The sequence below is a fragment of the Setaria viridis genome, chromosome 3 (genome assembly GCF_005286985.2).
Source record: "Setaria viridis chromosome 3, Setaria_viridis_v4.0, whole genome shotgun sequence".
Classification (NCBI taxonomy): Eukaryota; Viridiplantae; Streptophyta; class Magnoliopsida; order Poales; family Poaceae; genus Setaria; species Setaria viridis.
In genome coordinates this window covers 32,161,245-32,185,956 of record NC_048265.2, presented here as the reverse complement: position 1 = coordinate 32,185,956, position 24,712 = coordinate 32,161,245, and positions in this window count along the sequence as shown.

Genomic DNA, 24,712 nt, shown 5'->3' with positions numbered 1-24,712 from the left:
ACACCGATACCCTCGGGTGAGGCGGATAAGGGTCGGCGAAACTAACAGGGTCGGGCGAGACGAAAAGAAAAGGGGTCGGGCGAAACGGAAAGAAAAGGGGTCGAGCGAACCGGGAAGAAAAGTGGTCAGGTGAACCGGGAAGGGGTCAATAGCTTACCTTTAGGCCTACTGGTGAAGTCTTGGGGTCGGGAGGGAACAGGCTTAGGCGGAAGGGCTAAGGCGCTAAGGCTTGGACGGCGGCGAGGTTCGACGGTGCTCCGGCGGTGGCGGTGCTTCTTGTGGACTACAAGCAAGCTCTAGCACCGTGCGGAGGAACAGGCGGCTGGTGGGTTGGGAGAAGCGGCTTGAGCGGAGAGGGAAACTTCCTCAAGAGTGTGGCGGCGAAGTCACCGGAGTGCGGGGTGGCGCAGAGGGGTGAGCTCCACGTGTCGGTGTTTTAGACCGGCAACCCGCCTAGGGGTACCCTAGGTGGTCTTTTATGTGGTAAGGGTCGTCGAGAATCAAGGAATCAATAGTGACGCAAGGAACACGATTTAGACAGGTTCGGGCTGCTAGATCGCGTAATACCCTACGTCCTGTGTGTTGGTTTGTATTGATGTATGTTCTGGTCTTGAGGATTGTGTTTGAGGGGGGTCCCTGCCCGGCCTTATATACCCGGGAGGGCAGGGTTACAAGTCTGAGTCCTAGTCGGGTACTATTATAGAGTTCTACTCGGTACCTGCCTGAGTATTTTTCCATAAACATACAAGACTAGTCCAAGAAGGATACGCCTATCCTTGTTCTGATCATGTCTGAGTACGTCCCTTAGTGGGCCGTCCAAGGCCTACTCGTGGGTCTGGGGAGTATGCCCGACAAGCCCCCGAGTACTTTGTAGTCGTGCGCCATAGTCTTGGGCACTGCAGGCACTACCCGAGTAGTTTTTGCAGACTGAAGTGCTCGAGTACTGTCGCGTGGCTGGAAGGTACTCTTTCTACAGTTTCGAGTTGTCTCTGTTCCCGAGTAATTTTATATGGCAGTGCGATGTCAATCGCACTCCATATGGAGTAGCCCCCGAGCCTTAGGTTGAGTCGAAGAATAGTGCTTAGGGTCAAACTAGCTTTTCCCCATTTTACCCTCGGAGATCTTGAAAAAGAAAAAACTAACTGACGGGTACGGTACCTGTAGCCCCCGAGCACTTAGGCGATTCCTGTCGTTGAAGTGGTCAACAATCCATTGAATGCAGTAGCCGTTGGGTGTTTATTGCGATTAATACGTGATTAATCTGTCCGTTGCGCAACTGACGCGTCGAAACCGGAGCTGGCGGAGATAAATCTGGAAAGACCCTTTTCGGTTGCTGTGACACCGCAGGGGTATTAGATTTGTTCTTCCTCCTCCTTTGCACCTTCGCTCGCTTTTTCGCCGCCGCCAGTGCCGCCGCCTCCGCCATTGCTGCTTTTTGAGATAGATCCGAGTGGAAAACCTCTTCCATAACTTGAGGTTGAGTCCATCGAATGCGCTCCAAGAAGATGGGCAAGAAACCCGAGAAGATCCAAGGCAAGGCTCCGGCGATGGGCAAGGTCAAATCTAAGAAGGGGAAGGAGTTGGTACTGCTGGCACCGAAGGTGGGGCCGATGAACCAGACTGCTCCGCCGCCACCTGGGGTAACTTGGCAACACTCGGTGATGAAGGAGGAAGCAGTCCAAGCGCTAGTTGATGCCAAGCTCCTTCAGCCGAAGGAAATCCTTGAGTGGCGCCCCGCGTTTCCCAATGCGTGGCAGTTTGAGGAACATCCTGCCGAGACGGTGATGCTTGCTCATTTCGTGAAAAAGGGACTGGCCGTGCCCACCTCCGACTTCTTCAAAGGTATTCTCGAGTACTACAATCTTCAGCTCGTCCACTTGAATCCCAATGGAGTACTGCACATGTCTATATTTGTGCATCTGTGCGAAGTTTATCTGGGAGTACCTCCAAGTCTCAAGTTGTTTAGCAAGCTGTTCCATTGCAAGCCTCAGCCGAGTGCCCAGCAGACGGAAGTCTTTGGAGGCGCTGGGTTCCAACTTAGGAACTCGAATGCGTATATTGAGTATAATCTGACCGACTCCCATGGGGATTGGAAGGAAAGGTGGTTCTACATCGGGAACCATGATCCTCGCTTGCCTGCGGTGACTGGTCATGCGCCCAAGCATGCGGAAAACTGGGTAAGCGAGCCCGAGGACACCCCTGAGCTTGATCTCTTGATGCAGCAGATCACTGAGTTGAAGGTACTCGGTTTGACTGGGATCAACGTGGCAGCCAGCTTCCTGAAGAGAAGGGTCCAGCCACTTCAAAACGTGCTCACTCGGGAAGTGAGTACGGAGGTCTGAAGGATCCATCGCGTATGTCTGATTAGGACATATCTGACGATGACGTGGAGGCGTTGCTGGCTAAATTTTTTAGGAACTATCCGGGAGTACCAGTAATCCCTGCCGCCCTTCGCCAGTATGAATCCTGGTACGAGCCAGAAGTGGTAAGTATTTCCCTCCTGACTTGTTCTTCTTTGACCTTTGATTCTTGTTGCTGACACCGATTTGTTTTTTGAAGTGCCGAGTTCTTGCCGGCTACGTGGCACAGTCGGAAGAAGAGTCGGAAGCTGTTGTCGAGGAGTCGGAGGACGAGCCTTCTCCTCCTGTCAAGAGAAGTAGAGTAGTGCGCTAGATGGCTACGGCTAAGTCTTCTTCAACCACTGAAAAGTCTCGGGGTACCAAGGTATGTAGTCGATAACTTGCATATTACTGATGAACTTGAAATGCGTTATTGATGCGGTGAATCTTGTCTTGGTTCGTGAAGGCTTTAGAGGGGGTTGTTTCTGAAGAAATGGCCGCGTCCGACCCTGAAGTCGATGATGCGGCCGTTGACACATTGCCGGAGAAGGTGCCGTCAACAGCTGTGGTAGCCCCCGAGTTAACCGCGCCAACTCCATCAGCTGCCATGCCGCCCATTGCTGACCAGGCAATCCTGGGGCTGCCCGCTGGAGTAGCGGGTACAGTGAAGGAGGTGTCACCAGTACTTGCTACTGGAACCTTGCTGTCTAATGTGATCGCTAGTGGTAAGCGTTGTCCCTTCCAATTGTAGTCATTTGAGTAGTACTATAGTCTTGACTTTGGTTTTGTAGGTCTTGGTGAGAAGACGATGCCGGCGGCTGTTCCTGCAGCTCCTAGTACTCGGCCGCCTGTCGCCGAGAAGAAGCGTGTGCGACTGTCGCCGCGTTCAACCCGGTGAGCCTCCTTGTCTTGTTGGATGTCGTTGGATTGTCTTAAAATCATGTAGTGACACTTTGTTGGTACAGGGATGCAGAGGAGACTATCCCTATAGAGACAGGGATAGTGCTGAAACCTTTGACTACAACATCTATTCCTCTGGAGGACTTCATTGTTGAAGATATACCCGAGGTTGACGCCGGCCGTCTTGGAGCTACTATGTCGATGCTTCAAGACGTGATTCGCTCAGTGGAGGTACCTGCTGCTACATCAGGCTCGGGGAGTGCCGTCCTACCATCATCTTCTGGCGGAGTGTTGGCTGTTGTTGAGAAATCCAAACAAACGACTGCTCCAGGTAAGTACCTGTAATTTGTTATTGTAGTCGTAGGCGGTAGCTGATATGGTATATGTTGTAGGTGCTTCTCTGGGTACGATTCCTCATCTTGTGGAGAGTACCCAAAGGCCAGTACTCAGCCTGCCTTCTGACTTAGAGTTCCAGAGGGCCATTGATGTTTTCCAGGGCTTCCAAGTAGATATTGTTGATGTTACTGCATGACCCGAGTAGTCGTGAGGCGTGAAACTCACCACCGTATACTCGGATCTTTTCAGGAAAGAAGCCATCAGCTGGAGCAGGAATGCACCCGACTGACAGAAGCGCTTCGGGTTCATGAAGTCGGGGCGAAGTCCTTTGCCGTGGAACGCGCGGATCACGCCGTTCTGCAGGAGAAACTGGAGAGCCGCTACAAGTCCTTGAACAAGAAGTATCAAGGTAAGCATTGCGACTACGTTGGGTGTGTCCAACTGTAGTTGGCTGTGGCCTGAGTTCTTTTGCTTTGTAGAGCTTAAGAAGTAGGAGGCGGCTGCAAGGAGCCAAGTTATCGATTGGAGGAACGCTCACGACCGAGTGGCAGATGAAGCTGAATATCTTCGGGCCGCGCTCATGGAAGCACAGGCTGCTTGCGAGCATCAGCGAGACCGAAAGATGCAAAATGGCGTGATGCTTGCCATGGCCATGCTGGCATGTAGACATCATGCCCAGACCTTAGGAAGACTTCGGGGTGAACTCCAAGAGTTGTCTGGAGCAGCCGAAGATTTGGTGAATGCCATAGCCCCAGTGGAGGAAAGCGCAGGACCGCAATCGCTAGTAGAGCAATTAAGAGCTACCCCGAGTAAGGTGGCGGGACTTTGCAAGACTGTTTGCAAACAGGTTCTTGCGGTTGTGAAGTCCTACTACCCAAGGGCAGACTTGGTGGCAGCTGGTGATGGCGTGGCTTGCAACTGCACAGAGGAGGCCTATGCGCAGTATCTCGAGGAGGCGGAGCCCATTGCATCCAAAATGTCGGAGTTTGTCTCCTTAGAAGAGTTTTGAGCTGTTTGTATACTCTTGTATTCGAGTACATTGATAATTTGAAATGCCAAGCCTTTAAATTTGTTGTCGTTGTCTTGCGAAGAGTAGCTCCGAAGTATTGCAACTCTGGGGAGGGGATTCGTCTCGCCCGACCTTGAGTTTTAGGGTCGGCTAAGCCTGACCCCTTCGAGGGTGAAAACTCCGCCACGCCCGACCCTTGGTCTCGGGGTCGGATGCGCCCGACCCTTCGAGGGTGGAAACTCCGCCTCGCCTGACCCTTGGTCCTGAGGTCGGATGCGCCCGACCCTTCGAGGGTGGAACTCCGCCTCGCCCGACCCCAAGTCCTGGGGTTGGGAGAGCCGGACCCCTGAGCGAGACTCCGCGTCGTCCGACCCCGAGTGAGGCTCCGCTTCACTCGACCCTGAGTCCTGGGGTCGGCGGAGCCCGACCCTGAGTGAGGCTCCGCCTCGCCCGACCGAGAGTTCGGAGTAGTCGAAGCCCCCGACATGTAGGCTGTGCTTGGCTTGGAGTCCCGAGTGTCAAGTAGTCGTAATGCTGTTTGAGTACTCATCTTTTTGGGGGACACGGGTGTACTATACTCGTCTGTCCTTTGCGAATATACGGGTGTACTGTGCTCCTTTGTCCTTTGCGGATGCACGGGTGTACTATGCTCCTTTGTCCGTTGCGGCATGAGTGCAGTCACATGGGCAGAGTCAGGAGTTGTCAGACATTGATCACGGGTGCACAGTAACTCTTGGGCCGGTGGTAGTTGTGGCTTTCGGCTATAAATAGGGCCATCTGCTGGTCGAACCAACTCAAGCTCCTAAGTAGAGATGGATTGCCTGCGGTTGCTTTTGTTTGAGTGTAGAGAGCCATCAAAGAGTGCACCGGTGCTAGAAGATTCCTCGTAGATTGAGGCCACCTTCCCTCCATAGACTCCTGCGCTCGTAGGGATAGCTGCGATGCTAGAAGAATCCTCGTAGGAGGGTTCGTCGCACGCCTCATCTTGCAGCTCATGATCCAGTGGAGTACGCGCTGGAACTCGCGAGTGATGGGTGACGAGTGCCGCGGTCTTCATCCCTCTCTGAAAGAGATGGAGGTGCAGCCATAGAGTAGATGGGCTTCGCAAGGCTAGCAAAAGAGCAGCCTTGGTTCCCTCTAGGCGCGCCTTGCCGGATTTGGCGTTGCCGCTGTCCAGGCGATGGCAGTGATGGAGTACCTGGCAGTGCCTTGGGTAGGATACCTGGGCGTGGCTGCATTTTGCGCAGCTTCCTTACGTGTGGGCCCTTCCTGCGGTCGGCAGACCTGAGTGGCCTTGTGATATAGTAAAAGCCTGAGGCTTAAATGCAGCCCGCTAGTAGGCAGTTGCTTGTAGTCTTCGTGTAAGCCGAGTCCTTGTACTCGTATGTAACTTGATGTACTCTTGTTTTAGTAAAGATTGATATGAAGATTTTGTATCAGGGCAAGGATCCTTGTTCTACTGATAGCTCATCGAAGCTAACACCCCTTGAAGTCGGTAGTCGAGTGGTCGTCCCGAGTAGTCGCCTTGAAGCGAGTACTCGAGTGCTGCTATGGGTAATAGCGATAGAGGTGTTCTATATTCCAAGAGTTTGGCACCTGTTCTCCTGAGAGCTCTTGGAGTCTGTAAGATCCGGGTCCTGTAACCTTTGATACGATGTAAGGACCTTCCCATGGTGAATTGAGTTTATGCAATCCTGACGTGTCTTGGATACGCTTAAGGACCATGTCGCCCGAGTTGAAAGATCTTTCCTTGACGTTGCGATCATGATAACGCCTTAAACCGTCAAGGTATCTGGCAGATTGCACTAGCGCTGCGCATCTTGTTTCTTCCAAACTGTCTATATCCGTTCGCTGCGTTTCGATTGCAAGCTCTGCGTCGTATTGTTCAACGGATGGTGATTGCCACATGATGTCAGCGGGTAGTATGGCTTCTGAGCCATATACCAGAAAATAAGGTGATAGTCCCGTAGTCTTGCATGGTTGGGTACGTAGGCCCCACAAGGCATTGGGTAACTCTTTGAGCCATCGGCCGCCTTTGGTGTTGCCGACGTCATGTAGTCGTTTCTTCAGAGCATCGAGTATCATGCCATTAGCACGCTCGACTTGACCGTTGGCTCGCGGATGAGCAACCGAGACATAGCGGACGTCGATGCCGCTATTCTCGCAATATTCCCAAAAGTCGTGATTATTGAAGTTTGACCCGAGATATGTAATAATCCTGTTGGGAAAACCGTAGAGGTGTACGATTTCATCCAAGAAGTTGAGGACTCGGTCTGCCTTGGGGCAAGTGACCGGTTTGACCTTGATCCATTTGGTGAACTTGTCGATTGCCACGAGTACTCTGTTGAATCCTCCTAGCGCAGTTGGTAACGGACCAATCATGTCGAGCCCCCAGCAGGCAAATGGCCATGTGGGAGGTATTGTGACTAGCTTGTAAGTCGACACATGTTGTTGTTTTGTGAAGAATTGACAACCTTTGCATTTCTAGACTAGTTGCTTGGCGTCGGCCAGAGCCATTGGCCAGTAGAACCCTGCTCTGAAAGCCTTGCCAACTAGTGTCCTCGAAGAGGCGTGGTTGCCGCAGATTCCTCTGTGAATCTCTTCTAGGATGTCTTGGCCATCTTCTCTGGTGACGCACTTCATGACTACTCCAGATGATGCACCTTTCCTGTAGAGTTTGTCTCCGACTAGAACGTAATTCTTTGCGCGTCGGGAGATTTGCTCAGCTTTATTCCTGTCGGATGGTAGCTGGTGATCTTTGATGTAGTCGATGAAGGGTGTCCTCCAGTTGACTTCTATCATCATGATCTCTCGGGAGGCGTCAGTAGTCGGGACTACTGGCGGTGTGACCTGTTCAGGTATGGATGGCTTGCGTAGTTCGTGTACGAAAATTCCTGCTGGAACTTCTGCACGAGTTGAGCCCATTTTGGATAATACGTCGGCGGCAACGTTGTTGTCGCGGACGATGTGATAGAACTCCAAGCCGGAGAATTTGTTTTCCAGTTTACGGACTTCTTTGCAATAAGCATCCATGTTGTCCTTGTTTCGGTCCCACTCGTCATTAACTTGGTTTATGACGACTAGGGAGTCGCTGTACACTAGTAGTTGTTTGATGCCGAGGGAGATTGCGAGGCGAAGGCTGTGTAGCAGAGCTTCATACTCGGCTTCGTTATTAGAAGCTTCCCAGAATATCTGCAGCACGTACTTGAGTTGATCTCCCTTGGGGGAGATGAGTAAGACGCCTGCGCTGGCCCCTTCAAGTTTGAGGGATCCGTTGAAGTACATTACCCAATGTTCTAGTCGTTCGACTGGAGTTGGAACTTGATTTTCGGTCCACTCGGCTATGAAGTCGACCAGAGCCTGAGACTTGATGGCTGTTCTTGGCTTGAAGCTCAAAGTGAGAGCTCCGAGTTCGATTGCCCATTTGGAGATTCTACCCGTGGCATCTCTGTTATGGAGAATTTCACCGAGCGGGAAATCAGAGATGACTGTGATGTTGTGCTCTTGGAAGTAATGGCGCGGCTTTCGGGAGGTGAGCAAATAGCATATAATAGCTTTTGTATTGGTGAATACCGAGTTTTGGAGTCCGAGAGTACTTCACTGACGAAGTAGATAGGTTGTTGGACCTTGTAAGCGTGGCCCGGTTCAGACCGTTCGACTACTATTGCCGTGCTGACGACATGAGTAGTAGCGGAGATGTATAGGAGTAAGTCTTCGTTCGGCGAGGGAGCGGTGAGTACAGGAGTCTTTGACAGAAAGTCTTTGAGTTGTGTGAAAGCCTTATCTGCCTCTTCCGTCCATTTGAACTTGTCCTGGCGTTTGAGAAGCTTGAAGAAGGGTAGTCCCCGTTCTCCAAGTCTCGAGATGAACCGGTTGAGAGTGGCCATGCAGCCCATGAGTTTCTGCACATCCTTAATGCTGGCTGGTGCCTGCATGTTTGTGATGGCAGATATCTTCTCCGGGTTGGCCTCAATGCCGCGATGGCTAATGCTGAACCCGAGTAGTTTGCCGGAAGGTACTCCGAAGACGCACTTAGTAGGATTGAGTTTCCATCGGAAAGCGCGGAGACTGGAGAAAGTTTCCTCCAAGTCGGCAATAAGTTCCTCCCGGTGTCTTGTTTTGACGACGACGTCATCAACATAAGCTTCGACATTGCGATGAAGTTATTTTTCAAAGCACATCTGTATGGCCCTTTGATAAGTTGCTCCTGCGTTCTTTAGTCCGAAGGACATTGTTTTGTAGCAAAAAGCTCCGAAGGGCGTGATGAACGATGTTTTGGCCTGATCTTCCTCTTTGAGGCTTATCTGATGATAGCCGGAGTAGCAATCGAGGAAGCATAGCAAGGCACACCCGGCGGTGGAGTCAACCACTTGATCAATCCTAGGTAGCCCAAAAGGATCTTTCGGGCAATGTTTGTTGAGGTCGGTGTAGTCGACGCACATTCTCCATTCGTTGTTTTTCTTACGAACAAGCACGGGATTGGTGAGCCAGTCAGGATGGAAGACTTCCTTGATGAATCCTGCCGCGAGTAGCTTGGCTAACTCTTTTTTGATGGCTTCGCGTCTGTCCTGAGCGAACCGGTGTAGTCGTTGCCGTTTTGGAGTAGCTTTGGGATCGACGTTGAGGGAATGCTCGATCAGTTCCTTGGGCACACCTGGCATGTCGGCCGGCTTCCAAGCGAAGATATCGTGGTTAGCCCGAAGGAAACTGACGAGCGCGAATTCCTATTTAGGATCCAGCCCTGTTCCGATCAGGGCTGTCTTGGAAGGATCACCGGTTTGGAGATCGATCAATTTGAAGTCTTGCTCACTAGCGGGTTTCACCTTTGCGGAGCCCGACTTGTTTTCCGGGATGCCTAGTTCGGTGGGATGGAGTTTCTTTGAAGCTGTGAAGACAAACTGCATGGGACTAGGAGATTGAGTAGTCGCAGCAATTTCCACGGCTTCGGTGTCGCACTCGTAGGATCTCCGGAGATCTCCTCATAGTGTGAGCTCTCCTTTGGGACCTGGCATTTTGAGTACTAGGTAGACATAATGTGGTATGGCCATAAACTTGGCTAGAGCTGGCCGTCCGAGTATGGCGTGATAAGATGTCTCGAAGTCGGCGACCTCGAATCTGATGTACTCGGTGCGGTAATGTTCCTTAGTTCCAAAGGTGACTGGAAGGACAACTTGTCCCAGTGGTATGGCCGCGTTTCCGGGTACAATACCGTAGACAGGTGAATCCGTTGGAGTAAGCATTTCAGTGACGTCGAGGCACATTTTCCTTAATGTTTTAGCGAAGATAACGTTGAGGCCGCTCCCGCCGTCGATGAGTACTTTGGTTAACTTTGAACCTGCCACGACTGGATCCAAGACTAGTGGAAAACGGCCGGGCTCTGAAAATTTTGTCCATTGATCTTTTCTGCTGAAAGAAATTGGAACTTCCGACCACTTTAGCAGTGTGGGGTCCGTCGGCTCGATGGCCATGATCTCTCTGAGTACGAGTTTGTTAGCTCGCTTGGATGCAGTGCCGAGAATGCTGCCAAAAATGACGTTGATGGTTTTTGAGGCTGGTTGGAAATCGCCGTCCTCATCTTCGTCGTTGCGGGCTTTGTTTTTACCCTTGTCTCTGTTTTTGGTGTACTCTTCAGGAGTTGGTGGTGCGGGTAAGTCTTGCATGACTCGGCGCATGCTGTAACAGTCCAGTGCAGAGTGGTTGCTAGTCGGGTGCCATGGGCACTGCTTTTTGAGTAGCTCCGTGAAGGTTGGTCCGTCGTCGTTTCTGCGATGTCCCTTTTTCCCAGAGCTGGTCATGGCAGCAATAGTGTTGTCGGGCTTCCTTTTGCGATTATGGTTACCTGGATAGGAATTCCGAGCATCGTTATGCCGAGTTTTATCTGTGTCATTGTTGTTGATGTTGTCGCATCCGCGGTTACGGTGGGAACCGAACCGTTCGCGTTCTTTGTCCTCTTCATCGGCCCACTGTTGCACCATGAGTTTGAGTTCTTTGACATCGGCTGGTCGTCGGCGACCGAAGTCTTGGTATGTTCGTCGATCATAGAGTCCGTTTTGGAAGCACTCGATGACGTTTGCTTCGAAGATGTCCACTATAGTGGCCTTCTTTTCGAAGAACCGTCGCAGATAGTCGCGTAGGGTCTCGCCCTCTTTCTGCTTAATTTGTTGTAAGTCGATCTTGTTGCCTAGTCTAGCCATGGAGCCAGCGAAGTTGTTGGTAAAAGCCTTTGTTAAGTCTACCCAAGAGTCAATGGACTTGGGTTTGAGTGATTCGAGCCAGGTTAGTGGTGCGGGTTCCATGCATATGGGGAAATGAATGACTTTGGTGTCATTGTTACCCCCGGCTGCTTGGACGGCTAGCGAGTAACAGCGTAGCCATTGAATTGGGTCTTGCTTGCCGTCGTACTTGGTAATGCCGGTTGGTTTGAACTTTTCGGGTAATTTTGTTTTCATTACCCGGTTTGTGAAAGCAGGAAAATGGTTGTAGCTGTCGACTTCTCGTTCGCGCCGACTGTTGAGGATTTCTCGTAGATCGCTGAAATTGGATATCTCGCGGATCTTCCGAGTAGGGCGAATACTTTTAACCGAGTTGGTGCAGCTGGCTTCACCCACATCCTTCTGTTGAGTAGGAGCTTTATGCTTGCTTGGACCTTGGCTGTGTTGCCGGGGTTGGTTGACTGCATCATCGTTTCGTGGGGCGACATTTTTATCTGCAGGCCCCCTGCTTCCGTCTGTAATGCAAGGAACAGACGGGATGGGTGATTCTTTGTCAAGCAGCTTGTAAGCTTGTTCCGCGAGTTGTGCGATTAGTCCGTTGCCACGCTGCACGAGTTGAGCTGTGGCTGCGTTATCGTTATCTTGAGGCATCAGTGTCGTCAAAAGATTGATTGAAGCGATAGCCGCGAGTGGAGTGTTGTGCTCCTGAGCCTGGACTGCGTTGAAAGCCCGTTCAAGATTTGTAATAGGAATATTTGTAGCCATCGATTGTCGACGCTCAGCTCGAGTGGCATTGCGCGCCCTTCGTTGGTTGCGCTGTTCGGGAGTTTCATTGTCGGTTGTAGACTCATCTTCAGAGATGTTGTCGATTTGTGCTAGTCGCCTGGGGGTTCTATTCTGGCTAGTACCCGGGTTGTTATTCGGAGTAATAACAAGTATCTCCCTGTCCGGGTAGTAGCTTCCGGAACTTGATGTAGCAATCTCTGTATAGCTTTCTTCGTGGTTGGATGTAAGTGGAACGCCTTCTTGATATGGCAAGTTGTCTATATGGGCGACGAGGCGCGAGTCGTAGTCACGGTCGAGAAAAGATGGTCGCAATCCCGGCTAGTGGACGAATCTGCCTTGTGGTGTCGAAGTTATTACCAACCCTTGGGCTGGACCAGATAATGGTATCTCTGGTGAGTAGGATGAGTCGGAGTCAACGTCCTTGTCATGCCCGAGTTCAACTCGGGTTCAAGCAAGAAAACCTTGGTAGACTTTTGTCGTGTTGCGAAGTCCGTGCGGGAACCGCCTTGAAGTCGAAACTGATTTGGATGCTGACTGGGGCCGCCAAATCCGAAGCGAGTCTGACCCTGAGTCCAGGGGTCGGCTGAGCCCGACCCTTTGAGGGAGTAGCTCCACCTCGCTTGACCCTAAGTGGAAATCCACCTCGCCCGACCCCGAGTCCTGGGGTCGGGAGCGCCGGACCCTTCGGAGGAGTAGTTCCGCCTCGCCCGACCCCGAGTCCTGGGGTCGGGAGAGCCTGATCCCTGAGCGAGACTCCGCCTCGCCCGACCCCGAGGCCTGGGGTCGGGAGAGACTGACCCTTTGGAAGGGTAGCTCTGCCTCGCCCAACCCCGAGTGAGGCTCCGCCTCGCCCGACCCTGAGTCCTGGGGTTGGCGGAGCCTGACCCTTGAGCGAGACGTTGGAGTACTCCGAGGAGAAGTCGAATCCGATGCGTAGTCGAACTCGAGCATGTTGACTTTGAAATCTTGATTTTTTCTGGTCAAATCTTCTGGTTTCTTCTTGTGAATGTCGACGATCTGGCGCCGGAACGATCCCAAGCCTTCGGCGACGCACGGCCAGGATCCAAAAATGAAGGTGGCGCCGGCTTCGATGAAGAAGACGGGCCTGATGATGACTTTCGCTATTGAGTTCGCGCTGAGAAACTCGACGAGCCCCCCTACCTGGTGCACCAGCTGTCGGTGTTTTAGACCGGCAACCCGCCTAGGGGTACCCTTGGTGGTACCCTAGGTGGTCTTTTATGCGGTAAGGGTCGTCGAGAATCAAGGAATCAATGGTGACGTAAGGAACACGATTTAGACACGTTCGGGCCGCTAGATCACGTAATACCCTACGTCCTGTGTGTTGGTTTGTATTGATGTATGTTCTGGTCTTGAGGATTGTGTTTGAGGGAGGTCCCTGCCTGGCCTTATATACCCGGGAGGGCAGGGTTACAAGTCTGAGTCCTAGTCGGGTACTATTATAGATTTCTACTCGGTACCGGCCTGGGTAGTTTTCGATAAACATACAAGACAAGTCCGAGAAGGATACGCCTATCCTTGTTCTGATCATGTCCGAGTACATCCCTTGGTGGGCCATCCAAGGCCTACTCGTGGGTCTGGGGAGTATGCTCGACACCACGGGAGCTCAGCGGCGGCGCAGAGGAGAAAGCGGTGGCGCGTGTGTGGGCGGTGGCAAAGGGATGGCGTTGCCGGTGAGGGGGACCCTTTTATAGGGCCGGGGTGGAGCGGAGGGTCGAGGTGGGGCTTCGGTGGGGGAGGGATAAGTCCAGGAGCGGCAGGTGCATGGGCAAGGCGGCCATTGGCCAGCGGTGCCATTAGGTAGAGGAGGCGGAGCTCCGGGTGGTCTCCGGCAGCGTTTGGCCTTGGGCGATGCGTGTCTGGGGCTTTCGGTCTGTCGGGCGAGCGAGGCGGAGGGCTACCGTGGGGGTTGGGCGAGCAGGCGGAGGCGCGGGATGCCGTGAGCGTGGCAGCTTCTCCGGCGGACGGGCAGAATGGGGTTGGCGGAGCAGAGCCGTGGCAGGCGGAAGATGACACGTGCGCGGCCACTGGTTGGCTAGCCCGGCGTTCGCCCCGTCCTGTCGCAGGCACGGGTTGGGCACCGTGGCCTTCGCTCTGTCGCTGTCACGCCGGTGATAGGGCGCTGGCGAGCTGCCGGTGGCCGGCGGCCATGCGGCGCGCGACGCGTGAGCGAACGTGCTCCGGCGCGTGGGCGTCGAGGCTCCCTTCGGGCAGCAAGCCCGACCAGCTTTGGGGAAATCTTTCTCCGGATTTTTCGACACAACTCCCAAAACTCTTTTAAACAAACTTGCTCAAATTTGGACGTTCTTCAAACTTTGCTTAAGGTGTCAGTTTAGATTGTGAAAGGATTTGAAGATATTTCATGCCAAAGTTTGCTAAAAATCTGGAATTCCAGATTTAGCCAAATTTGGTCGGAGAGGTAGGATTTCAGGGACTTAGCTATGTTTGAGTAGATTTTTGGGCAGCTTCCAAGTCGAATTAGACCAAGGTGTTATTGAAAGAGTTGCTCTACAAACTGAGGACTTCATCTTTTATTTATGGTATTTCTTGGGCTTAGTTCAGACAATTGGAGGAACACCCTCGCCAAGAGGTGTACTCTCCTCAGTTTTCCAGACTTAGGATTTAAGGCATCAGGGGTGAGTTGACTATTTTACCTCACTTTGACCAAGGTTTTGAACAGGTTCTGGCCTGATTTGGACCTGGGTCAGTGTAACAAAGTTGGAACACACTTGAGGTACTACAACTTTCATTAAGGGCCTGACTTAAGTTTAGATAGGAATTTGTGAGATAAAAGCTTGCAAAGTTGGAAGAAAACTCGAATTTCAGGACTTAAGAGGTTTTAGGGTTCTTTAGTACTCCGGTTTTGATTGCTGTTTTTAACTTCCTGCCACTCCGAATTAGTCAAAGTGCCTTTAACGAAAGTTGTTTGAATTAAAAAGTTTTACAACTCTTATTTGGGCAGAAACTTAAGTTTGTATATAAAATCCCAAGTTTTATTTCAAACTCCAAAAAGAGGTTCTTAGGGTTATAAAGGTCATTTCACCTCTTTAATTAGGGATTAACCACTGGTTTATAGTTAAAAGCACTTAATTTAGGTAGAGTTGTTACACCTCCTCCACCGCCTACTCCCCCTCCTTCGCCCCTCCTCCACCTCACGCCGCCGCCTGCTGCATCTACCAGCCCCATCGCCGCCACACTCTCCCGCCGCCGCCCGTCGCGCCCTCCCGCCGCCGCAGCCACCAGTGGGAGAGGAAGCCGGGGAGAGGGAGTGCCAGGGAGAAGGAGGGGGCTGGGGAGAGCAGAGGGTGGAGGAGAGGGAGAGAGAGAGGATGAAAGTGCATTTGGCCTCCTAAGTCAGTTTCGGTGTTGATGACATGCATAGTTAGGGGACTAATAATTTTATCAAGTAATTCACAGGTTTTAATTCTAAAAGAAGTGCAAAGGTGTATGAAAGGAATCTCAAGAAACCCCTAATTGCAAAGAAAGAACGATGTTGAGCTCAAAATAAGACTCGTTTACAATTTCCAATTTTTGAATTTGAGTTTAGGAACACCGTACAATAAAGGGGGATGCGGATGGATAGCTTAAAGATGTTAAAGTGCTCAATTGAGATACTAACCACCCATTGAGGCACAACTCACTCACTTGCACATCCTTTACCTCATTTTTTCTATGTGTATTAGAAGTTCCAACGGGGTGTCGAAAGTTCCGACACTAGTCGGAAGTATCCAGTATCTCCCGACAGGGGTCCTCACCCAAGTTAACTTGAAATTATCGGAAGTTCCGATACTCTATCGGAAGTTCCGATACAGCGTTGGGTGTTTCTTGAAACTTCCAACTGGGATTCTCGGCCATCTATTTTAACTTCATCGGAAGTTCCAAACCTGTGTCGGAAGTTCTGACAGGTACATAAATGAGCTGTAACGGCTAGTTTTGGGGCTTGGGTATAAAATACCTCCTCAGCCCCCCATTCATTGCTGCTAACCTACCCGTGAAGAACACTCCCTTTGAGCATTGAATACTCCTTTCCCTCACCCCTTTGAGCTAAATCTTTGAGAGATTGAGCTAGGGTTTGGGTGAGAGCAAGATTGAGGGTGTAAGCCTTGAGGTTTTGAGTGTGAGGTTCAACAAGTTCATCTCAAGAGCACTTCAAGCATCCTCAACTTCGATTCGTGTTTGTTACTCTTGAAGCTTGCTTCTAGACAGCTAGGCGTCGCCCGTTTGAGTGCCCTTTTGTGTGGTGCGTCCGAGAACATTTGTATTACCCATCATTTGTGGATTCATAGTAAATGACTCAATCCTCCTTTGTGGTTGATTGAGGGAGGTAAAAGGTTAGTGAGGATCTGGCTCTTTGTGAGCTCCTCAATAGAGACGTAGCTTCCTTTTGTGGGACTGAACTTCGATAAACAAATCCTTGTCTCTCGTGCCTGTTGTGTTTCTTGATTTCATATTGACTTGAATTAAGCCGATCTATCATTTTGTGTGGTTCCTTGTATATCTATCTCCTGAAGTAGTCTCTACTCTTCATTTAAAATCTTTTGGTTCAAATAGAATTGTCAGATTCAGGTTGCATTTTGAATTTCGTTCAGCTCACTCTATATTGTCGGAAGTTTCGATCCTGTACCAGAAGTTCTGCACAACGTTGGAAGTTTTGACATATCTAATATCGCTGCGAAGTTTTTCAGGAAAATTTGAAGTGAGCCTATTCACCCCCCCTCTAGGCATCACAAGATCCTTTCAATTGGTATCAGAGTCTAATCTCTTGATTAAGGCTTAACCGCTAAGGGATTGAAGATGTCTCATAGTGGGGATGGACTTGTTATCGCCGAAGAAGCCGCCGCTCAAGCCGCCACTGCTGCCGCCACCGTTGTTGGTGCAACTACAAGCCTTGGAGGAGGCAACGTCGACCCCTTTAGTCAATTCTCAAGGAGTCGACCACCCTCCGTTCATATGGCAAGCTCTAGCGACGACTTAAGCTCAAGCGATGAACTTGAAGGTGAGGACTTGAAGGCCAAGAAAAGAAGAAAAGAAAAGATGAAGGCCAAGATCGAGAAGAAAGCAACCAAGTTGATGAAAAAGAGGATCAAGGAAGAAAGTGAAAAGCATCCCTTCTTTGGATATCACCAAGTTTCTCCTAACTACCCGCCTCCATCATCTCAATATCCTTCTTCTCAATTTCAATCTGTTCACTTGGGAAAACCCCTTTATTTTGATGGGACGGATTATCCCAAGTGGACTTATGATATGAAAATACATCTCTACGGGCTTCACCCCTCTATTTGGGAAGTTGTGGTTGTAGGTGTGACTCCGCCCAAGAATGGGATACCAATGGCCGAGCAAGCTCAAGACTACTTCTGCAATGCCCAAGCCGTAAGAGTCATCACCGGTTCTCTATGTGCTCAAGAATTCAACAAGATTCGTTCCATTGAAATTACCAAGGTAATTTGGGATACACTAAAGGAGGCACATGAGGGGACTGGTCAAGTACGAGAAGGAAAGATGGACTTGATTCACGAAGAGGTAGAGTATTTCATCATGCTTGAGGAAGAAACCGTGACTCAAATGTTTGATAGACTAATGCTCCTTGTATCAGACATTAGAACTCTTGGAAGCACGGATTGGGATGATCACAAGGTCACAAAGAAGATGCTTAGAGCATTCACCCCAAGGAATCCTACTCTTGGTACCATGATTAGAAGAGATCCAAGCTTCAAGACAATGATTCCCAATCAACTTCTTGGTGAAATACTGCATCAAGAATTGGTTGAGAGAGATGTGGCAAAATCTCTTAGCATGAGGATGAACAAGAGTTTGGCCCTCAATGTTAGTTCTGGTACCATGATTCAGTCAAGTCCCAAAGCTCTCAAATCAAAGAAGGAAGACTCAAGTGAGGAGGGGAGAACTGATGAAGAGACCGCATTTGCCATTAGAAACAACAAAAAAATCTTGAAGAAGAAGGCTTTTAAGAAGAATGGTGATGATAGAAAGAAGACATCACAAAGAAGATGCTATGAGTGCAAGGAAGTTGGTCACTTCATGCCGATTGTCCTCACAAGAAAAAGAAGGAAATGGAGGAGAAGAGGTTCAAGGAAAAGAGTAAGGACTACAAGAAGAAATATCAAGGTTAAGCTCATGTTGGTCAAGAATGGGATTCTAGTGATGAAGAATCCAACAAGGAGTGTATGGCAAGTCTAGCCATACTTAAGCCCACTACACCAACTAAACTCTTCAACAACACCTCTGACAATGAAGATGACACTTCTTTTTATCTCATGGCAAAGGGGACCAAGGTATTAAATGCCACATCCTCCTCCTCCATATCTAGTAATGTTCAAAATGAATTAGATTATGAGAAAGAAAAGCTTAAAAAACATGATAAAAGAATTTGGTAAGAAAGGTTATAAAGAAATTTAAAAGCTTTTGGAGAAATTGGAAAAAAAGAAGGAGTCTCTCAATAGGCAAGAGGACTTGCTCATCCTTGAAAAGGAGAGAAACCTTGCTTTAGAGAAGGCTCTAGCTGAGGAAAAGGCTAAGGGTGAAAAATTAGCTATTGACTTGTCTCTAGCAAATGATTCATATGAGAGGATGTCAAAGGAGCTTACTTTGGCAAATGAATCTCTAGCTTCTCAAAAGGCCACTCATAGTGAACTTCAAGAAAGATTCTCATGCTTGACCATCAAATTCAAAGACCTTGAAGTTAACAATAGTGCTCTTTGGGAAAGCTCCAAACTCAATTCTAAGGCAAATCTTGACTCCAATGCCTCCACTAGTAAAGGTTGCACAAGATGCTATAAAATTGATGTGAATGCTTGTGTTACTAACATTGCTAAGCTAGAGGAATCAATCAAAGTAAGGGATGCTCAAATAAAGAGGTTGAACATGTTAGTGACATAAGGGTATAAAGGCAATACCAAGCCCGAGCCTAAAATCAAGTATAAGGATGGGAGGCATCCTAGGCACATGGACGTGCTTGGACACTACAAGGGGAGCAAGGTAAGTGACCGGAAGGTGGTTAATGGTAAGGAAGTCATCAAGTTCAACAAGGGTGCAAACCTTGATGACTTGATGGACATGGCACATGGCAAGACAAAGACCAACACGACACAATTCAAGCCAATGGCCAATGCAACCACAAAGGTAAATGTCATGGAGAAGTCTATGACTAGGTTAAAGGATAAGGTGGTTGCACATGAGCCCTCATCAAACTATACCACCAACTACATGGTTACGATGGATCACAATGGTAAAATAGTGGTCAAATATGTTGGTGCCTACACGAAAAAGGCTATCTTTAAAAGTGTGTGGGTTTCAATGATATATCCATCTAACCAACACACACCCAAATCTTTTTGGGTACCTAAATTCAAAGCTTAACTTGTTTTGTAGGCCTACTCCTATGGTGGAACTTTATGGTTGCTTGATAGTGGATGTTCAAATCATATGACCGGGAAGAAGGACATATTTTCATCCGTAGAGCATTATGACACACCTAAAGAAAGCATTGTCTATGGTGGCAATAGCAAAGGGGATGTAATCGAAATGGGTAACATTGCTATCTCAAATGAAAACTCTCTCTCTAATGTTTATTTAGTTGAATTTTTAGGATACAATTTGTTGTCCATGTCACAACTTTGTGAGAAGGGCTACAATTGTCTCTTTACTAATGAGGGTGTGACCATCTTTGAAAGGAAGGATTCCTCTATTGCTTTTACGGGTCACTTGAAGGGCAAACTCTATCTTGTTGATTTCACAACAGATAGAGTTGAGCTCAAGACATATTTACTAGCAAAAACTAACTTGGGTTGGCTTTGACATCGCCGACTAGCCCATGTTGGGATGAGGAACTTGGCCAAACTTTAAAAGGACGATCACATCATAGGACTAACAAATGTTGTCTTTAAGAAATATAGGGTATGTAGCGCATATCAAGCCAGAAAACAAGTTGGTGCTCCACACCCCGCCAAGAACATTATGACTACATCAAGACCATTGAAGGTTCTACACATGGATTTATTTGGACCCATTGCTTACATTAGCATTGACGATAATAAATACGGTCTTATTATTGTTGATGATTTTTCCCGTTTCACTTGGGTATTATTTTTGCAAGATAAAAGTGAAGCTCAAGGGATAATCAAGAAATTCAAAAGAAGAGCTCAAAATGAATATGAGTTGAAGATCAAGAAAATAAGGAGTGACAATGGCTTGGAATTTTGCAACACCAATATTGAAGAATTTCTTGATGAAGAGGGAATCAAGCATGAGTTCTCCGCTCCATACATACCTCAACAAAAATGACATTGTGGAGAGGAAGAATCGAACATTAATTGAAGCCGCAAGAACCATGCTTGATGAGTACAAGATCCAGGGTATCTTTTGGGCCAAAGCAATCAACACCGCTTGCCATGCCATCAACCGCCTCTACCTCCACAAGTACTTGGGCAAGACACCCTATGAGATAATCACTGGTAACAAACCCAAGGTGCACTACTTTAGAGTTTTTAGGAGTAAATGTTTTATTCTAAACAAGAAAACCGAAAAGCTTAAAGTTTGCACCAAAGGTTGATGAAGGCTTTCTACTTGGTTATGGTACTAATGAACACGCCTATCGTGTTTTCAACAAAACCACCGGTTGTGTTGAAATCACGGTAGATGTGACTTTTGATGAATTCAACGGCTCTCAAGTAGAGCAAGTTAATAAAGATCTTGTAGATGATGAAGAACCACCAAGCCAATCAATCATGAGGATGGGCTTGGGTGAAGTGAGATCGCGTGAAGTTGAAGCTCAATCTCCGGAAGAAATTGACAATAATGATCCACCTTCATCAACAAGAATTGAACCGCAAGCTCTCAACAAAGCCAAGATCAAAGTCAAGGTGATTGTGACTACCAAGCTCATGGCATTGATCAAGGAGGAGAACAAGGTGGTCAAACTCAAGAAGATGATCCACAAGTTGAAGATGATGAAGATGGACCTATTCAACAACAATCACAAGTATTTTTTCCTAGAGTTCATCAAAGGGTTCAATGGGATCATCCCGTCCATAACATCATTGGAAGTATCCAAAGAGGGGCAACTACTCGATCATGTTTAGCAACCTTTTGTGGATGTTATTCATTTGTTTCCTCTTTGGAGCCTTTTAAGGTAGAAGAAGCACTTGATGATCCAGATTGGGTGATGGTCATGCAATAAGAATTAAACAACTTCACAAGAAATGAGGTATGGGAGTTGGTTGAAAGACCAAAGCAAAATGTGATTGGTACCAATTGGGTTTTCCACAACAAGTAAGATGAGCATGGTGTGATCACAAGGAACAAGGAAAGGTTAGTTGCAAAAAGTTTCACTCAAATTGAAGGTTTGGATTTTGGTGAAACTTATACGCCCATAGCTAGGCTTGAGTCAATTCGTATTTTACTTGCCTATGCTACTCACCATGATTTCAAGCTTTATCAAATGGATGTGAAAAGTGCATTTTTGAACGGCCTCCTATCCGAGTTGGTGTACGTAGAACAACCACCGAGCTTTGAAGATCCAAAGTTTCCAAACCATGTGTACAAGCTCCATAAGATGCTCTATGGGCTTAAGCAAGTACCTAAAGCATGGTATGAATTCCTTAAGGATTTTCTTCTCAAGAATGACTTTGTGATGGGCAAAACCGATTCTACTCTCTTTATTCACAAAGTTGATAAGGATATATTTGTTTGCCAAATATATGTCGATGACATTATATTTGGTTCTACTAATGAAAAGTTTTATGAAGAATTTAGTAGGATGATGACCAAGAGGTTTGAAATGTCCGTGATGGGTGAATTGAAGTTCTTCCTTGGGTTTCAAATCAAGCAAATGAAGGAAGGAACTTTCATATGTCAAACCAAGTACACAAGAGACATGCTCAAAAAGTTTGACATGGCTGATACTAAACCTATCAAGACACCCATGGCGTTAAATGGACATCTTGATCTCAATGAAGAAGGAAAGCCGGTTGATCAAAAGGTATATCACTTCATGATTGGCTCTCTACTTTACCTTTGTGCATCTAGGCCCGATATTATTCTTAGTGTGTGCATGTGTGCAAGATTTTAAGCCAATCCTAAGGAATGTCATTTAATGGATGTTAAGAGAATCTTTAGATGTTTGGTATACACTCTTAACCTTGGCTTGTGGTATCCCAAGGGCTCCACTTTTGATTTACTTGGCTACTCCGATTCGGGTTATGCCGGTTGCAAAGTAGATCAAAGAGTACTACAAGGACTTGCTAATTTCTTGGTAGATCATTAGTTTCATAGAGCTCGAAGAAGCAAAACTTGGTTGTTTTATCCACCGCCGAAGCCAAATATGTAGCAGCTGGTGCGTGTTGTGCACAACTTTTGTGGATGAAGCAAACGTTGAGTGACTTCGATTGTGAGTTTAGCAAGATTCCACTCTTGTGTGACAAAGAGAGTGCTATCAAGTTAGCTAACAATTCGATGCAACACTCATGAACAAAGCACATAGATATTAGACATCACTTCTTGAGAGATCATGAGGCTAAGGGAGATATTGCTTTACGTCAATGTAAGTACCGAGAGGCAACTTGTCGATATTTTCACTAAACTTCTAGATGAGCAAAGGTTTTGTGCTTTGAGGAATAAGCTAAACATCTTGGATTCTCGTAACTTGGCTTGACTTATTGCACATATTTGTATGTTGCCTAGATAGGAAAAATGGATTTTCTTGTGTTGAGTTTATGTCAAAACTTAGTTTTTGATCCTCGAATCAAATCTTGACTCAAGTGATCATTGTTATGTAATGTTGCTTGTTGGCTGATCACTTTTGGGTCAAGATGTCTTATTTGTCCATAAGCCTATCATCTAGAAATCTCAATGATTATCCATCTCAAAATCTATCTTTTTGGATTTGTCATGCACCTGTTGGAACTTGCGACATTGTATCGGAACTTCCGATACCCACCAAAAGTTTTCGAGAAGTCTCGACAGGGGCCCTCTGGAGAATCTCAACTCCTGTCAGAATTTCCGACAGTCCATCGGAACTTCCGATGGGTACCCAGGGGTTTAAATAACCCTGAGCCACCGGCCCTTCAAACCCTAACTCCCTTTATTCAAACCAGCGCTCCCTCTCTCTTCTCTTTCCACCACCTTCAGAGATCTTCATTTTGGACCATGGAAAGTTGAAGGCATTGCTATATTTGGATTCTCCATCCTTCAAAACCTCCGATCCAACTCCAAAATCGTCCAATCCGCGTGGGAAATCATCAAGGTATTTCATTCAAAAATCCTGCCACCCGATCTCTTAATGCCCTAGGAGTTAGTGGATTTCCTTTTGGGGATAGTCTCTAGGTTCATCTTAGAACTCATGCATGTGATATCACTCATTTTAGCTAGCTAAATCTCAAGTTTCATGGTCTTTGGACGAACTCGGGCTCTGTCGGAACTTCCGACGGTGGGATGAAACTTCCGACGATCGGAAGTTATGACGCATGGTCGGAAGTTTCGATAAGCTTCAGCAGTGTCTGTCCCTAATCCATGGGTATCACATCTAATCCATCTCTCATTTCTTTTGCAAATGCTGTTAGATTGGTCGTGAGAAGAGGAGCAAGAAGTGTGAGGATACTCCGAAGATTGAGTCCGATTCTTCCACCGAGTCAGATGAGGTCCCTATTTCTCAAAGGAAAGGGAAAAGGAAGGCTAACCCCATGGTACCTACCCGTGCTACAGGAAGGGGAAAGCCTAGTGCAGCTGGGGGTTCTACTCAAGCTCCTCGTCCACGCATGAAGAATGCATCTGCCCCAGGAGCTCACTTGGAAGATAATGAGTCAATTAACCTGGATTTCCTTAAGTTTGTCATTCTAAGGATGAAAAATCCCACTCGTCAAGAGAGACCCAGCTAAAATCCAGTGCACCCTGTGGACTATCAAAAGGGGAGACATGATGTTTGTGCCATAAGATATGATGATCCATCCCAGTCTGAGAAGGAGTTCTATGGAGATGTCCATTTTTGGTTGCGCTTCCATGTGGATTGGTATGAGTCTGTCATTCTCTCCAAATCTCATCCTACCATGGAAATGAAGTCTATTAACTGGCTGTACTTTAATGAAATTGATTTGCCGGTTATTGATCAAGTGTATGAAGCCTGCAACAACAAACACCTTCTCTTTCTCACAGAATTCAATCACGATTGGAATGAGGAGGTGGTGGCCCAATTCTATGCCACTCTCTACATTGATAGAGCCACCAAGGTTATGCATTGGACACTTCAAGGGAAGCCACTTTCAGTCACATATACAAACTTTGCAGGTATTCTTGGTTATGCGGGTGCTAATCTTAATAGGCACAAGATTCATGATGAAAATGTTATTGAGGATGGAGAGATGGCCTTTATGTATGATGTTGCTTATGGGCCAATTGAGCATGGCACCAGTAAGGGTATGATTCCTTATTATAGATTGATGAATCAGCTATTTCGTTACACTCTTTGCCCTAAAGGTGGTGATTCAAATAACATCTCAAATATGTCCAAGAATTTGTTAGCATGGATGCATCCGGATAAGGGGAGCTTCAATGTCTTTGAATTCATATGGGAAGAAATCATTATTTGCTCTTATTCTTCCAAGAAGAGTTGTCACTATGCACCATTTATGTTTGCTATGATTACGGAAGTGATGGATTTGGACATCTTAACTGATAAAGCTCATCTTATCTACAAGCCAAAGAAGGACCAACTTGAGAGGCTTTTGAAAATTGGGTCTCATGGAATTCGTCTTCCACCTCCAAGTGCTTCTCATGGACCCTTAGCTTCATAAGGACCTTCACATGGACTGTCTTCATCTCATGGACCTTCTATGAGCCCTCTTCCTCACATAGGCCCTCTACTTCTATAGGCCCTACTCGTGTTCCTAAGAAGAAGGGAATTCTTAGCTTCATATCTCAAGGCCTATTTGCTTGCTTCAATGTGGCGTGACACAATGCAGATGAGATATATACCCACAAGAAGCATATGGATGAGGAACTTCTCAAGATTGAGAAAAGGCAAAAGGAGCTTATGGCCAAGAATGATATTCCTCACTCACCTCTTCGTGCTCCTATGGATTTCCCTCCACCGATTTTCTACAACC